The following is a 17,440-nucleotide window of genomic DNA, read 5'->3' on the forward strand; positions in this document are numbered from 1 at the left end:
GTAACGGGTGGATTAAAATTTATAGCAAGAGGACATGTAAACACTTGTTCGGATTGAAAACCGAACCTGGAAAGTACTGCTCATGTGCAATGAAGTGCAATGACGCAAGGAACAAGCTGTTGTTGAATGAAGTGCCATAAATGACTGTTGTGTCATTCTAAAATTATCCTTCCACTCATCGTCTGGGAAGTGGAGCAGGACACCATCCCCCCAGTCCTTGTTTCGGACTCTCATTGACAGACAGTTTGTTTAGGGTGTGGGAAGGGGTGTTTTTGCTGCTTGATTAACCCTTGTGTGGTGTTCATATTTTTGTTACTCAGCCAGTGTTCGTGGGTCTGGTGGACCCGCTGCATTTTTGGGTTTTTAATTCAACACAATCAAAAATGTTATGTTAAAATACTCAACAGATGTTTACTTCATCCCAATTACAAGCAATATAAACAGCATATATGGTTAATATTTTCTCTTTACCTTTGTTAGATCACATTTAAGAATTGCAACCTCATGTGGGAATGGCAGGAGTAGAAACACAAAACTCACTCTTGCACTCTTTCACACTTACACACAATCTCTCTCTCACACGCACACACACACACACACTCATGCACACACATACACACACCCACAACACACACACCCACAACACACACACAGACACACACAAAACACACACACACACACACACACACACTCACTTGGATATGTGGTGTACGGTCACTCTCCATAGGCATAATGGTTTTTCTAATATACAAACTGTATAATCTATCCCCCTACACTAATCCTACCCCTAAACCTACCAATCACAGAAACATTTTGGCATTTTTTGAATTTCAAAAAACACCATTTAGTATGTTTTAGTATGAGGACACAGATGTCGTCATAAACCATGTTTACGTTGTAATACCCATGTCATTATACACATTTGTGTCCTCATAAACCATATACAAGAACATACACACACTAACAGCAGGCCCTGACAGGAGGAGGACAGAGTAAAGGTACACAGGACCTACAATTTCCACACTTTTATTAGCCCCGGGTCCAGTGGACCCGAACATCCTGTGTGTAATATAAATGTGTAGGGGGGGGTGTACAGTGTGTTTTCTTTGAAAATGTGTTCTGATATATATTCCTCACAGAAAATGAGCCAAGGCCAATGAGTCTCAGTTTGAAAAAATAATTAATTGTATCATTTTTCTTTTGATAAAAAATGAAAACGGGTCCAACAGACCCGAACACCATACAAGGGTTAATATAAGCAGCATGGCACAACGGCTTGTCGTTACCTAATTAGGACCCATAATCAAATAAAATAAGCAATATAAGATTTAAGCTATTTAACAGAATGCACAAAAAGCGGGAAACTGTATTATATTTATATAATTATATTAATTTGTGCAGTGTGCGCATCCCTTACGAAAAGAAGTTTATTCAAGTGTGCTATTAGTATACTTCTTTTAAACTAAAAATAAGAAAGTTTACTTTCAGTCTACTCTTTATGTACTTCTCAGAAATATACTTCAAATTGCACTTAAGTATACTTGACTTATACTGACAGAAAAGCCTAAGTATATTTGGCCTATACTTGTTGATCGAGATATACTTAAAAGTATAATTATGTATTCTTGGCTTGTACTCGTGTTTACTATTTTGATTGAGTAGCTTATTAAATACTATTTTAAAAACATAATATTACACACTGTCTTATAAACTAACATGTTCATGTTTATATAGTAACAAGCTTCCGGGTGGAATAGCTTATAGAGTAAATAAAATGAGCATGGAACTGAACTTGATCTTGTATACAGCGATAATAATAATTTAAAGTTTATTAAAGTGTTCTAGTACACTTCTTTTCAACTAAAAATAAGAAAGCATACTTTCAGTCTACATTTTATATACTTCTCAAAAATATACTTTATATACTTAAATTACACTTAAGTGTACTTGACTTATATTGAGAGAAAAGTCCAAGTATATTTGGCCTGTACTTGTACTCAATCTATTGATCGAGATATACTTAACCCTCTAGTCTACTGCATGCATTTTGATGGCACATGATAAAAATTATTCCACATCATTTCTTGGCTCATTTGGGAACATTTTATTGATTTATTGAAAAATTTGCAACCTGTGCAATAAGTCCATTCGTGAAATTTCCTCACTACAAAATATTCCACGGTCAACTGTTAGTGGTATTATAACAAAGTGGAAGCAATTGGGAACAACAGCAACTAGGCCACAGAGTGGGGTCAGTACATGCTGAGGCACACAGAAGTCGCCAACTTTCTGCAGAGTCAATAGCTACAGACCTCCAAACTTTGTAGAGAGCTTCATGGAATGGGTTTCCATGGCTGAGCAGCTGCTTCCAAGCCTTACATCACCAAGTGCAATGCAAAGCGTGGGATGCAGTGGTGTAAAGCACGCCGCCACTGGACTCTGGAGTGACCAATCACACTTCTCCGACTGGCAATCCAATGGACGAGTCTGGGTTTGGTGGTTGCCAGGAAAACGGTACTTGCCTGATTGCATTGTGCCAAGTGTAAAGTTTTGTAGAGGGGGGATTATGGTGTGGGGTTGTTTGGTGGAGGGGGGATTATGGTGTGGGTTTTTTTGGTGGAGGGGGGATTAGGGTGTGGGGTTGTTTTTCAGGGGTTGGGCTTTGCCCCTTAGGTCCAGTGAAAGGAACTCCTAATGCTGTAGCATACCAAAACAATTTGGACAGTTTCATGCTCCCAACTTTGTGGGAACAGTTTGTAGATGGCCCCTTTCTGTTCTAACATGACTGAGCACCAGTCCTGACCTCAACCTGATAGAACACCTTTGGGATGAATTAGAGCAGAGACTGCGAGCCATCTATCACTCTGTCTCCTCTCCACCAATAAGCTGGTGTGTTGTGGGCATTCTGGCGCAATATGGTTGCCTTCGCATCATCCAGGTGGATGCTGCACATTGGTGTCACTTTGGTGACTTTGGGTGTTCCTGTGCACCCAGGAACCCTACATCTTCCCTACTTGTAACACATTATTTGCCATTGTGAGGTATTGTCCAAGACATCCTTGAAAAGTACCCCTTATCGCACAACGTTGCCCTGAGGCAACAAAAAGAAAAACTGAATTTGTGAACATGCAAAATAAAATAAAAACTTCACAAAACCTGCCAAAAGGCTTCTCTACACCTTCATACACACACACACATTTTTTATGTACAGTTCATGTCATTTTACATAAGATTACTAAAGCAAATAATCTTGCTTTCATCTCACACCATGTGCTCCAGTGACCATGTGTCAGAAAAGGACGTCCTGCCTTCAAATGGTGCTTGATAGTGACTCCCAAACCTTATTGGACTGTTCTTTGATATTTTTTCAAACATTCTAATTGGTTGCAATCATTTAAAGAAAAATGTACTGAACATAGGGCTTAAGAAAACTTTCTGTTGCCTGGGGGCAACGCTATGCAGTAGAGGGTTAAAAGTATAATTAAGTATTCAAAGAATGCTTGGCTTGTAGTTGTGTTAACTCTTTTGAGTAGCCAATTAAATATACTTTTTTTTACATAGGTTTTCATATACAGTCTTCTGAAACTTACATTGTTTGAAAATATGTATTAAAATATTGACATAAAACAGATATGTTTGTAATTTTGTGCATCAGATTTTTTTTCTTTAGGGTAGTCCACTGGTAGTGTAAAGAAATTTACTTTAATTCTACTTTACTCTTTCCCCGCCAATGACTGAATTTTCCAGCTATCCATTTTTTCACTGTTATACGGTAGGCCGGGGGCGCTATATGACATCTTCTAGTATAGAATCTCCAGATCAAAACACAGGAGAAGAAGAAGTTGAAACAAGCTTTAGAAGATTGCTCACTCAAATGTAAAATAACGTGATCATCAAACATTAAACAGCGTACAAATCAAAACTGCTTAATGAAAGAGAAAGAGAAAACGACTGTGAAGCTTTGGGGGTGTTGGACTCGATCTACTCCATCTGTGTTTTGTTCTGAATTTGATCAAGGTGTAGTCTTTGACAAAAATGTGATTTTCTCAACTTTTTTGTTTAAAATGTTATCTTTCTTTATGAAACTTACCAACATTCAAGTGTTGATAAAAAAGGATGCATGAAGCTAATAAAATGTTTTTAAAATTAAAGTACAGTTAAAGGTATTTTTCAAGTATAAAAAATAAAATTTGAACATAGTGGTACAGAGTAGGCCTACTGTAAGTGCAAAAATAATATATAAATAGTAAACTATAAGTATAATGTTAAGTTCACTTAACCCCCTGAGGTCGGCAATCACGCCGGCGTGATCTGCTCGTTTTTTTTATATCAGTGCAAATTACTCTGTTGATTTTGATTTTACATACTTGTATTGTACATCATTCAAAACTGTTAAATGTCTTCTTTTATTTGTGTACACTCATAATAAAAACAAAATGTTGTGTTTTTCGTAAAACAAAGAAAATAAACGATGCGCGTTCTGCCGTCTGTCTCAATGTGAAACTCATTCTGAAACGCGACAGAAAATGACCTGTAACTCAGCGAATGTTTGTCACACAGACTTGAAACGCATGTTTATACAACGCTTGGAATCTCTATTTTTAAAGTATGTAAATTATATAAAAAACAAATATTCTATTTTTAAGTAATCCATACGAAAGCAGCGGCATGTACAGTTTCTCAAACGCGTCCTCATTAACTATAATGTGACCACACCCACGCGCGAACGAGCGATTGACATGCAAATGATCCATGCGGAGAAACTCAGACCTGTAAACGCCCTCATCACCTCAAAACAAAGAAGCAGAGACTTCGTAACTTACTCTTCTCTGCTTTCATCGGGTTTGGACAACTGTAAGCTGTGCTGTGCTGTGCTGTTTACCTTGAATTTACCTCGGATTTACCTCAGAAGAACGCGATTTGAAAACGAGAAGATTTTTAAGGTAAGACATGTTAAACTGGTCGTGCCAGATTAAAATGTATGTTATGAAATGAGTTTGGAGTAAAAACATGAACTAAGCCTAATGTCATATGTACATGTAGACAGAAACATGAAATGTGAAATGTGAACTAGAATGATAGGCAACCTTTCAGTGCTGTATAGCCTACGTGTTCAACACGAGGATGTTTTTATATTCTAATAAAACACAGCATGGTAAAAGTAGGCTAATATATATATATATATGTGTGTGTATTCTGTACATTTTAAAAAGCTATTTTAACCTGAAAAATCTAAAATATATTCCCCAAATTGTGCAGCATAGTTTCTCTTGATATCAGCATGTTCACAGCTGTTTTGTTGTTGTTGTTGTTTTTAGAGGAACAAGATGCCACTGAATAAGTCCTGCTGACTTCAACATTCACATAAGTCTCCATACATGAACATGCTAAAGTGAAAAATCAAACACCATGGAAATGAAAGGTATGTAGCCTACTATGTTTCAGGAATGGCACAAAGGTGTGTGACAGTTCAAGTCTCTGTCTTTAGTTCAGTGTGTTAAATAATGTGTTTTTTTTTTGTCATTATGTTGTGTTGTAAATACATTAAAAACAATCAAAAAGCCATTCTTTTTTAAATCTCCTCATTCTTTGTGCAAGGTTGCTCAGAATGATAGGGCCTGATAGCTCCTAATAGGGCCATTAGGGAGTGTCTTTTGTCTTTCTCAGGTGAGAAAAGCTTACATAATAATGAGATGTCCACGCCTCTTGCATAGAGCTTTCTCACACAAAACACGTCGTAAAATTTTTAAATCAATATATTGTCTTCTCTGAATGAGCAGTCAGGATGATTTTCACATAGTTTTGAAGCAAATATTCTGGGCTACGTGATACAATTTTCAAAAGTCTTATGAAGAAATAATCAGTATGGGTTTCATGAGCTTATTTCAGTGACAATTTTTTTTTGTTTTTTCACAAACCACGCATAAATGTTATTATCTCAAAACTACAAACTTTTATATACATGCTGCTGATATATTATTGTAGCAGAGTTTGTGCTGAATACAGTGTAATCAGACGTTAGCCATGAAAATGTCACAAGTAACAGAAATAAGCACAAATGTCAGAGCATGTCAGAACACCTCCAGGCCCAGAAAACAGCTCAGACCTCAGAGGGTTAAAGAAAACTTGTAGTATAAAACTACTAAACTAGTAGTTTACTGAAAGTATACTTCAAAGTGTACTTACATAAACTAAAAATTTGCTACTATTATTAAAATAATAAACTACTAGTATACCCATAAGTTCACTTGCAGTACAAATGAGAAACGTAATTATGAGTTGTGCACTTAAAGTTTACTACTGTTACACTTATACAGTAGTACACTTAAACATATTCTTTTATGTACTAAAAGTGTGCCAATTTAGTCCCAAGTTAATATGAGTGCACTGTCTTTGTGTAAAGACTTTGTTCTAAATGATCTCTTACTTAATTCTAGCCTGGCAAGCCAGACCTACATCAAGATGTTAGGTCTGGCAACTCACCATAGACACGGCTCAATCCGAGGGGCGGGATAAACGACTGTCTTTCAAATTCCCTCTGCACGCAATAGGACAGCGCTTCAACCAACCAGAGCATTCCCAACAGCGGAGCTAACGTTAGTTGATAGATTCAACTTTTGAATCTGGCCGGCCAAACTACGAACACATCTTCCTTTTTAAGAATGACTTAAGTGCCGTTCTTTGCTCTTTTCTCAAAGAAAAATTTAACTCCAAGTCCTCCAGAGCCGATTCGAAAGACTCAGACTGTACGCCAGAAGCAGCAACTCTTCTTTGTTTTCAAGTAGCAGGGAACCGTCGCAACTCTGTCATCATTATGTTAAGCCCGCCCCGCCTACTCTATACACGATGTGATTGGCCTGACCCAATTTAGGTTTTTACAGCTCCGAAAGTCACTACAGCTGTAAATACATAATGATGTTTGCGTTTTAGATGTTGTCAATATGTCCATATTGTGGTTTCATCATCTATCCAAATGTACAAAAAATATGTTTTTGTCACTGCTGTGTTACGTTTTACTACCTACCTATAAACATTGAGACCAGGCTTGTCACTGTGGGACAAACACCAGAGGCTGTGCCACTGCCAATCTCCCTGTTTCTCTGAGCTGTGGAACCCCAACACTGATAATGGTATGCGCATGGTATGAGCTGGCTGTCTTTCAGAAGAGCAGAGGAAAGTGGGCCACAGCCAACCCTGGGCTATGCAAATCCATCCACTGTTTGATCTTGAAATCTAATCTCAATAAATTGAAACGTTTCTCCCTCGCTTGCTTTCCTCTCTTTATTATTTTCTCCTTTCGCTTTGCTCTGCCTTCTGATGGTTGTGCCATCACATTAGAGGGCTTGTAGCGCTGTGGGTTATGACCACAAGTTGTGATTCACAGTTTGAGTCTCCTTTTCACCCTGAACAATACTAACAAGCTTTTCAACGAGTCTTTGGGGAACACAAGCTATTTTCCTGTTCAGGCATGTGGCTATACTCGTCCATGTGAAATTAATGAAATTAGCATGAAATGAAATGAAAGAAAAAGTATAGCCTATTCTTTTTTTTTTTTTTTTCATTTAAACTCATGGCCTTGGAGCTTAGGACTGCTGTCAATCATCTAAAAATGAAATAAAATAAAATAATACAGTTGTATGCAATATTACATAATGCATTCATCCTTTCATTCATTCATTCATTAATTCATTCATTCTGTTGTTTAGCAGTTTGTCTTTGCTTCTCTGTGCTTCTATGTGCTACCTCAGATTTTTAAACCAAGTGAACTTAAAAAAAAGGAAAATTGCATCTTTTGCATTTTGCACAATTATCTAAGGGTAATTTATTATTATTAGTATTAGTAGTAATATTAATGTTCCATTATATCATATCATTTTTCTTAGCTTTTTCATTGCTAAATGTAATTTTATCATTTGCCATACTCAAGTTCAGAATGAGATTGGTGGCAAAAGGTAAGCCTGATGGTTCTGCTAATATCCGAACATACTTTACGAAGTAGATCCATAAAATTTCATTTCAAACACTTGACCCTAAAATGTATCCAATTAGCGCATTAGCCTTCCCCTATTTACATGTCTGAAGAGCCGGGCAGGAATTAGACAGATATGCTTGTGTTATTTGGGCCCAACTGAAGGGTCTTTATAATGAGCATTTGATTAAGCTCAGTGTCATCCAAGAGGTGTCATGCTGCTGAAAGGGTCTGCTCTCATGCCAAACTATCTGGTAAAACCTCACTGAGGCAGTGAGGGTCAGCTGGAGGGAGATATTGAGTTATAGCCATTAGCCACAGGTGCAATTGCGCAAGTCAACTTTGAGAAGGCTGGACAGTCTGCCAGGGGTTCTTGGAAGGTACGTTTCTGGAACGAAACATGGTACAGAAGCCAAGTAAGACAGACAGGATGGCTGACTGTGAGACAAGTGCCAGCATGTGCCACATCAGATTTTAAAGCCAGTGGACTTAAAAAAAAAATGGATGTAAGGTATCTCGTAAAATGTTGCACAGTTATTTTGGGTAGATATTTTTTTTTATCTGAAATAAAACAAGTTTAAAGGCACAAATGATAAGAATTTTGGATTAAATTATTACAAAACATGAGAACAATGTTATATATTTTGATGACTTGTGTATTTACATTCTCCCACATGTTTACAACAATGTTTCAATTCAGAGAATTTCACAATTTTAACCAGTGTAACGGCCCTTGTCATTGCTTCGCCTGTCAATGACTTCATAAAACCATGGAAACACCAAACCGCTTTGTGTTATGTGTTTTATTAGACAGGTGAGCAACTGTTTGGATACTTTTATCGACAACAATGTTGAGATCATCGTTGAACTTGTCCTTTGCTTCAGCTGTGGAAGTCAGAGTTTGCGCGTAAGCGTTAATGATGCTGACTGGTCCCGCTGTGGTGTACAGTTGCATGGAAAGGACTTGTTGATAACCGCCATATTTTGAGTGTTGCTGACTTGCTGAAGGGCAAGAGCAGAGACAACTTGGTTTTGATGCTGATGCAGGAGTTGCCAGAGCAGTTTAGTTGCCCTAAACTGCCTTTGGTACTCTGGTACTACTTTGGAGTCGGAGTACCAAAGGCAGTTTAGGGCTGCTATGGCTGTGTGTAGCCGCAAGTCAGCAGAGGTTTGGAAGAGTTTTCCTTCTCGTAAAAGGGCTACCTTCCCAGGTTGATGAGCCCCATCTGTCCAAAATAAATACTAATGAATGCTATACTAGCATACAATTAATATTAAAACTGGTTGCACCTTCTGTAGATCATTTGTTTAAAAATTAAAATTATGTCATCATCTAATCGCCCTCATATTTCTCCATTGCCATATTACTGTCACAATCTTGTCTTGTTTAGTTTTCATAGTTTTATTGGCATGTTCTGTTTAGTTTCATAGTCATGTTCTGGTTAATTTCCTTACCATGGTTTCCACCATGGACCCAGAGCCCAGCCAGTCTTCAGCCATGCCCACTACGGATTGTAAGCCTGAGTCCACCACAGACTCGGAGCCCGAACTTGCCACAAAGCAAGAGTCATTCGCTGAGTCTGACCAGGTGCATGAGCCGACACCAGCGTCCATCACAAAGGGAATATTAGTGGAGATGGATGGGAATGATTGACTGCTTAAGCCCAGTCCAAAGTCTTCTTTTTCTTAATTTGCCACTGGTCCCAGTCCCACCCAGCCTTACGTCTTCTTTGTTGTCGCTGGTCCCACCCAGCTCCAAGTCTCCTTTGTTGCCCCTGGTCATGCCCAGCTCAAAGTCTCCTTCATCACTGCTGGTCCCATCCAGCTCCAAGTCTCCTTCGTCACCACTGATCCCGCACAGCTCCAAGTCTCCTTCATTACCACTGGTCCTGCCCAGCTCCAAGTCTCCTTCACTGCCACTGGTCCCCATCAATCTCCCACTCCCTCCTGTGCCAGCGGCATCCAGTTCCTCGCCCACGCCTCCGCTGGCTCCCTTCTGCCCCTCAACTTCTCTTTTGGCAGCTCCACCCAGCTACTCGGATTCACCTTGGGCTCCCCAATCTCCAACTCCGCCTTGGTGTGAGGATCCCCTAGCTACATCTCAGTCCTCCAAGCTCCAGACTAATAGTAAAAAATGCATTTGCCATTGAATCATTCTTTCAAGAGATTAGTTTTCGAGAAGCGCTGATTCACACATTAGCTAATGAAATTATTAAGTATTTATGAGTGAGTTACTGAATCATTCATTCAAACCATTTTTTTAAATTTTTTATAATTCATTCAGATTCATTACACATTTTAAATTATCAGAAGCAATTATCATGTTGTCAAAACCTCTAGTTAATTCATGGGAGAATCATGATCGCTGTTTGAAACCAAACAACAACAAAAAATGTGATTCTCAATGTATCCATTATCATGCAGCTCTACAGTTGACGTAGTTGCAAAGTTACTTACAGTCAGTAGGTCTAAAGTCAGTCTAAAGAGGACTGTCTAAATAAAGTATGTATGTATAAATAAATAAATAAAAAGTTAAGAAAGTAATTGGGTGAGATGCTTTACAATTTGTTCCCTTTTGAGTAGAATGTTGGCCTTTGATCAGCTGAATGAACACAATTCAAGAATGTGATCTCCTGCACTACAAAGGCTGGATTGTTTCAAGTAACCACCCTCCAGGGCAGCTAATGATTACGAGCATAAGGAACTGCTTTGGAGGACAAAAGGTAGTTAAAACCTCCCTGGACATTCTGGACATGACTGAACTGGATTGTCTACTTTTTTTATTATTATTTTTTTTTTTATTTAGGAATAATAAGATTTGTGAGATTGAGTCAGGCTTTTATAGGTGCTTGTTGGGTATAAATCAATATGTAAATGAGCCGGTGCTCATGCAGGAAGGATATGAGATGTGACTCAAAATGTTTGGCACACCAAAAAAGGTTATATATTTGATTAGAATGGCTTACATTTGAAGCACAGATGTGAAACTTGGCACTTGCATGCCGTGACACAAATACGAGGTATGCCTAGTGCTCAGTCAGTTTTAACCACCACATACATTTTCATCTTTGTTGTGTGGAACACAAACAGAGCACAATGTTCAGTCTTCTGAACGGTGACAGTCAGGACATCCACTTTCATTGTTTGGAAAAGAGCAGCTTGGGCATTCAACTAAGCTTCTCCTTTTGTGTTTTACATCAAAAAAATGTACAAATTTAATATGGATTTGAAACAAAATGATAAATGTATAGACAAAGAAATGTAAAATAACATAAGTGAATGTTGTGAATTTCTTGAGTACGGTAATATAATCAGCTGAGGTCATTATAACGTATGGACTAGGAGGAAACACAACAATTTCCCATCATGCCCCACACAATCTGCATTTTGTTATTGGTGAAGTTATGAGTAGGCATGATTCATTCCCATTCTCTGATATAAAAAGTCCAGATGCAGCATGCATAATGCAAAGTGCCAGCAAATTATTTCTTATAAGATGATCGTTTCCAAACTCCAGCGCTTTTACACGTCTCAGTTGGTATCTCACCTTGACGAATGAACAGAAGTGAAGCAGTGTTCAGACAAATGGAAGTCACTTACTTGTGTCATTATTAGAGCTGCGCAGGCCAGATTTATGACTGTAAATTTATCAAGACACGCCAGTGTTTGTCATACACAAGTGTTTTGCTATACAGCAGTGGGAATTTGCATTTCACAAACACAAAGAGATCTGCTGATGGAGGAAATTTTGAGGTCAGCACTTTTCAGATCAGATCAGATTAAAGGACTGGAACTGTTGTTTAATGGCATATTGATGACTTCAAAGTGAAAAGGCGTGGACTATAAACCACAAAACTTTATTTTTCATTTCATTGGGTCTTTAAATATTGAACGAGTACAAATTATGCATGCATGAAAAATACACCAGATAGAGAGAAAAAGAAAGCACATTTTAAACTGCTATCAGAATGCTAACACAGTCGAAAAAGGTCAGGGAAAGTTACTGACATTTAGATTCAGATTTTTATTTTTAGAATTTTTTTTAATACTTTTTTTTTACCATGAGCAAGGCAGACCTACCTGCCTGCTTCAAGTTTAATAAAAAAATCACATTTAAATTGTACTGTCAGATGGACAATTAAGAATCAAATCACTGAGTATCTGAAATTAGTGAGGGTTCTCCAGTAAAGTGCAGATGTAATGTGTAAGCAATGGCTCCACCATAACAAGAATGGCAATGTGCAATGAGACATTTAAGCTTATTTACTGTAATTAAGTAAATACTTTTACAAATAATTGGAATGTGTATTATTTATTAATTTTTTTTCATTGATACAGATTTTTATTCTGGTAATTTTTTAGTCTGCATTTACATTACACGTATCTATTTTGACGTGCCATATTTTTTTCCCATACTACTATAGTTATATCACTATGTAAATTTCGAGAGTGAATCCTTCATTTATAGATGTCACTTCCAAATCTTTCAGCGGTTAATTGGCCATTGGTCTTCTTAGCAGCATAAAAAAACAATACTTGTATTTTATTTAATGGATTAAAGCTATAGCCTCGAAAGCACAAAAGAGTAATCACTTTTTACAATCACTAAAACGTTGTCACTCATCTCAGTTCGTGATCTCACAACGTTCCATTAAAATCAATGAAGTTGTCTACACTGCATTATGAATCTCTCTTGTCTTTCTTTGTTAATGAGAGGATTCGCCAGAGCGAGCAGAACTCAGCACTTGAAATGCAATGAATGAAATGCAGTTGTGTTGCTTCTGAAGTACCGAAAATTGGTCAACAGGTGGAGTTATATTTGCACATGCGCAAATGGAAAGAGCGTTCAACGCTCATCCAGCCCTCCAGACCTTCCAGATCATTAAAGGGATAGTTCGCTTTGAAATAAAATTTTGGTATGTTTTAGCTTACCTCAAGGGCATCCAAGATGTACTGTAGGTGTCTTTTTTTCCGCAGTAGTTTCAATTTTGATATTTTTAGGTCAAACCGTTCTTGTCTGTCAGTCATTTAATGCAGGTCTGGGGTCACTGTCTCAAAGAGCATGCACAGAGTCCAAATTAAAACAATTCCCCATCGTCCAAATTAAACAATTCCCCATCGTAAGTACACATTGATGGCCTAAGACACGAAACGAGCGGTTTGTGTGAGAAAACGAACAGTATTTATATCGTTTTTACCTCTTATACACAGCCACGTCCAAGTGATCTGAGGGCGCGCGCGCATCCTGGTTTGTGACATGTACGCAGACTAGTGCATAGATATATACACTAGATGTCGCCTTGTCTACGGCAGTTCATTGGAACAAATGTCTTTAAGCCGACATTTAGTGTATATATCTATGCACCAGTCTGCGCACACGTCACACACCAGGATGCGCGCGCGCCCTCAGATCACTTGGACGTGGCTGTATATAAGAGGTAAAAACAATATAAATACTGTTCGTTTTCTCACACAAACTGCTCGTTTCGTGTCTTAGGCCATCAATGTGTACTTACGATGGGGAATTGTTTAATTTGGACTTCTCTGTGCATGCTCTTTGAGACAGTGACCGTAGACCTGCATTAAATGACTGACAGACAAGAACGGTTTGACCTAAAAATATCAAAATTGAAACTACTGCGGAAAAAAAGACACCTACATCTTGGATGCCCTTGAGGTAAGCTAAAACATACCAAAATTGAATTTCAAAGTGAACTATCCCTTTAACCAACCACTTTAAAAAAGGTGTAGTGAATAATACAAATAACTATACACTCTCAAATCAATACCCATGGAGTGCAGGAAATAACTCCACATGCAGTGAAGCAAGGAAAGGCCCAGATGATCCCGGAGGAAAGTGCTCCCACACAGGCTGGCTCCTAAAACACAGTAAATATGGATTAAAACTCACCTTTACACATCACATAACATAGACCTCAGCGGTTGGTCCAAACCGGACTCAAATAATAAAATCAATTACAAAAATAACGAACAAGAAATCACTTTAGAACAGAAAAATCAGTATATAACCATAAACTTAAGATTTGTATAACAAAAATAAATCATAAGCAAAACAGCAGGGCCTTGATGTCAGAGGTCCATATGCATAGAACTCCACAAAGAAAGATATGTCAAGTAAAAACAAAACAAAACAACTACAAAACAAACTAAGTTAATATATGAAACCCAAATAAACCACTTGTCATGACACTAATCCCACACGGCATCATAAACATTCAAAATACACAATTCTTTAGATAACCCAATAATTATACATAAAGTTTTATCAATGTGACAAACCTCACAATCGAACACACACACACACACACACACACACACACACACACACACACACACACACACACACACACACACACACACCTCTGCCGTAATCCAAGATGGGAATAGACTTGCTATCCACCTTATTTGTCACGCCATTTTTTAAATATAATGTGTTAGATTTCCGGTAAACCACTTCCGCTAATTGCAGTTGTATTGTGAACCCGTAGATTTCTCTTTTATGTGCTTATGTATTTTTATTTGTGCTTAGCTTTGATCATATTTGAATGTCTTTAATTTTAGTGTTGCTAGTTAAGAAGAGAATACATTTACATGTAAAGCGATGTGTGCAAATATAGTTTACATTTTTATCAAGTTTTAAAAACTTCTTTACAAAATGGTGTTGAACATTTACATGTAATGCCAAATGTTAACTCTCTCAAACATTGGAAGCCCCAAATATGGCATAAAGAAACGTCAATAAACATGTTTGCTACATCTTTAAGTATAACAGACATTTACCCTTTACTGTGCAAGAGGTGATCTTTATGATATAGTGTTAGCTGTGATGAATTGGATAATTGTTGTAAGTCATTCCAAATTATGAATTGAAGATGTAATTCCGCTTTTTGTTAATTTGTAATAATTGTGTATGTCAATACAATACAAGTGCTGGTAAAGAAATACAGTGTTGGTATATGATAATATTTGTTTGTCCTTTTTAAATTATTAGATATCTGCAGAATGTAAAAGAGTTACAACAATCCCTTTGGCATCTAAATGTATGGGTCTGCTTGATCATTTCTCCTCAGATTTTTCAAAAAGAAAGGAGGAACAGTGGCACAGAAGATCCCAAGCATCCTTTCAGTTATGATCAAGGTATGTTCATCATCATTTTAAATCTGACAATAATTCACAATAGATTAAATCCAGAATAAGAAAACGTAGTGCAGCCTCATGTCGTTCAAACCCCTTATGTCTGTTTCTTTTTTTTTTTCTTTTTTTTTAACTCAAAAGATGATTTTTGGCCAGTTTGTTCATTTGGTTGTTTGTTCATTTCAAAAGATTTAATGGTGAGTTCCTGTTCTGAAGCTTCAAAAGTCGCATGAAATTGTTTGATGCTTTTGAAGATTCAGAAGAGGACCTCACCATTAACTGTCATTGTATTGACAGAAATGAGCAGGACAAACGGGCAAAAATTCACATTTTATGTTCCTAGGGAGAAAAAAAAAAAAAAGATTTATGGAGTTTAAATGACCCAAGAGTGGGAAAATAATGACTGAATTCTCATTTTTCGGAGAAGTATTCTTTTAAAGTGTGGTATATACAGCATACTTTGAAACGTTACATATTTCATACAGTTTTTTGTTTTTGTTTTTGTTTTTTTATTTCAGGGCTTATTTGTAGCTTTATATTTCTCAGGACTGTCAGAGTTGTGCCCACAAGAGGTTGTAGCTATAACAGTGTCTGTATACTTAAAGTGTTAGAGGTACAGGAGCAAGTTTAAAAAGAAAAATGCTAACTTGTGTTAATTTTGCTAAACACTTCTCATTTGTCACATTGTTCAGACTGCCAACATTGGAGAAAATGTGAATGCCATTTACCTGTAAGAAAACCCCTCAAACCTTGTGAAAGAGTATATGGTAAATTATTTACATTAAAAAAAAAAAAAAAAATCTATTGTATGTTTCTCTTAAACCAATCGCTTTTTCAATCGGTTACCTCCATCCCCCACTCCCCTCCCCTGTTGCAAGTCTTATGTGTTCATGTTGTAGAGTGTACTGATTATGTGCTAATGTTGCTGAGGTGTTTTTTGTACTGTTCCCAAACTGTACTCCTTACAGGAGCATAGTTTGGGGGTTGCCTTTTTTTTTCTCCTCACCTCTCCTCATGTTATGCTGAATTTTTTTCCTCAATGCTCTGTCGTCCTGTCCTGTCTTCCCCATTGTCATATTGTATGTATGTTTGTATGGACAGGTTGATGGCTAATTTCGCTGGTACTTGTGACTAAGTGACAATAAAGACTACTACTACTACTACTACTCCTGATCGGTTGGTAATTTTTTTTTTGTATTTTACTTTTTTAGGATGATGAACATGATGAAGCCCTAACGTCGATTGACCACCCTAGAAATCTACAGACCAAATAAGATGTTAGCATCATATTTGAAGACATTCCAAATACTTGAAAAAGGAATCCTGAACAATGTGGCAAATGTGTGTTCTATAATGATTAAAGTATGTTTGTTTTTATTTTTTCCCTTTCAATATTGGTATTTCAAGTTGCATTTACAGAACACTTGTGAATAATTTATAAACGCTTTCGCTTTTTTGGGGTTTTATTTACACTTTATAGTTTACCTTTTTCTTGTAATATGTAGAAATTTGTAATTTTGCAAAGTGATGGCAGTCTTTACTGAGTAAATATTTTGTAAGTTGTTCTTGTTAGATAAAAGTAAAACATTTTCTTGAATGCATTCACTGAATAAACTCATCAATGAAACTGGAATCATTTTTTTTAAATTGTTATATGATATTTATTTTAGGATAATTTAATTAACTTAATTAACTTAATAGTTTTGGACAAATCTGTGAGATACAGTTCTGTAAATTCTAACATATTACATTGTCTCCTCTCACAAATAAAAAATAAAAAAAGTGCCGTGTAAGATTAATCCTCTGAGAAAGATCAAAGCAGTAAATGAAGTGATTTAAAAGTTTCAGACAAATCTCAAGGTACTGGACTGAACATTTTAGACATGAAAGCCAATTCTGCAATCTTGACAATTTTCTCCATGGACATGGACTATTGCAAATCGGTTGCAGAATTTTTCCAATATACATTACATTTTATTAATACATTAAATTTTAATACATGTAATTTTTTATGTATTAGGGACTGTTCGTTATTTATTTAAGGGGCCACCGGAGGAGTTTTGAGATCTGTTGTCAAAAAAGACATGACCCTCCCTTCGCCAGCAATAATTTTTTCTATGACCCTCCAAAATGATTGTGAAAAAAGGCATGACCCTCCCCGATAATTTATTGATTAGCCTATTTCTGTACTGGTTTGCGCTTGGCAAAGATGTCCAGATAGCCATTGTTTGTTTGTTTTTTAAACCATAAACTCTTGCTTTCTCATCTGGCTGTAACGATAGACCAAACCTATGATTCGGTTCGTATCACGATTTT

The 17,440-nt window shown here is 37.0% G+C and overlaps 1 long non-coding RNA gene across 1 annotated transcript in view; it reads left to right on the plus strand.

Moving 5' to 3' along the window:
* Nucleotides 1-16,748, plus strand: part of LOC307168970 — an 18,240-nt gene extending 1,492 nt beyond the window's left edge. Inside the window, exons 2-4 of the long non-coding RNA XR_013823016.1 lie at nucleotides 15,061-15,127; nucleotides 15,817-15,891; nucleotides 16,336-16,748. This is a non-coding gene — a long non-coding RNA (uncharacterized lncRNA). The remainder of the gene's footprint in view (nucleotides 1-15,060; nucleotides 15,128-15,816; nucleotides 15,892-16,335) is intronic.
* The last annotated feature ends 692 nt before the right edge of the window (nucleotides 16,749-17,440 follow it).

The sequence above is a fragment of the Squalius cephalus genome (assembly GCF_949319135.1).
Source record: "Squalius cephalus genome assembly, chromosome: 12".
Lineage (NCBI taxonomy): Eukaryota > Metazoa > Chordata > Actinopteri > Cypriniformes > Leuciscidae > Squalius > Squalius cephalus.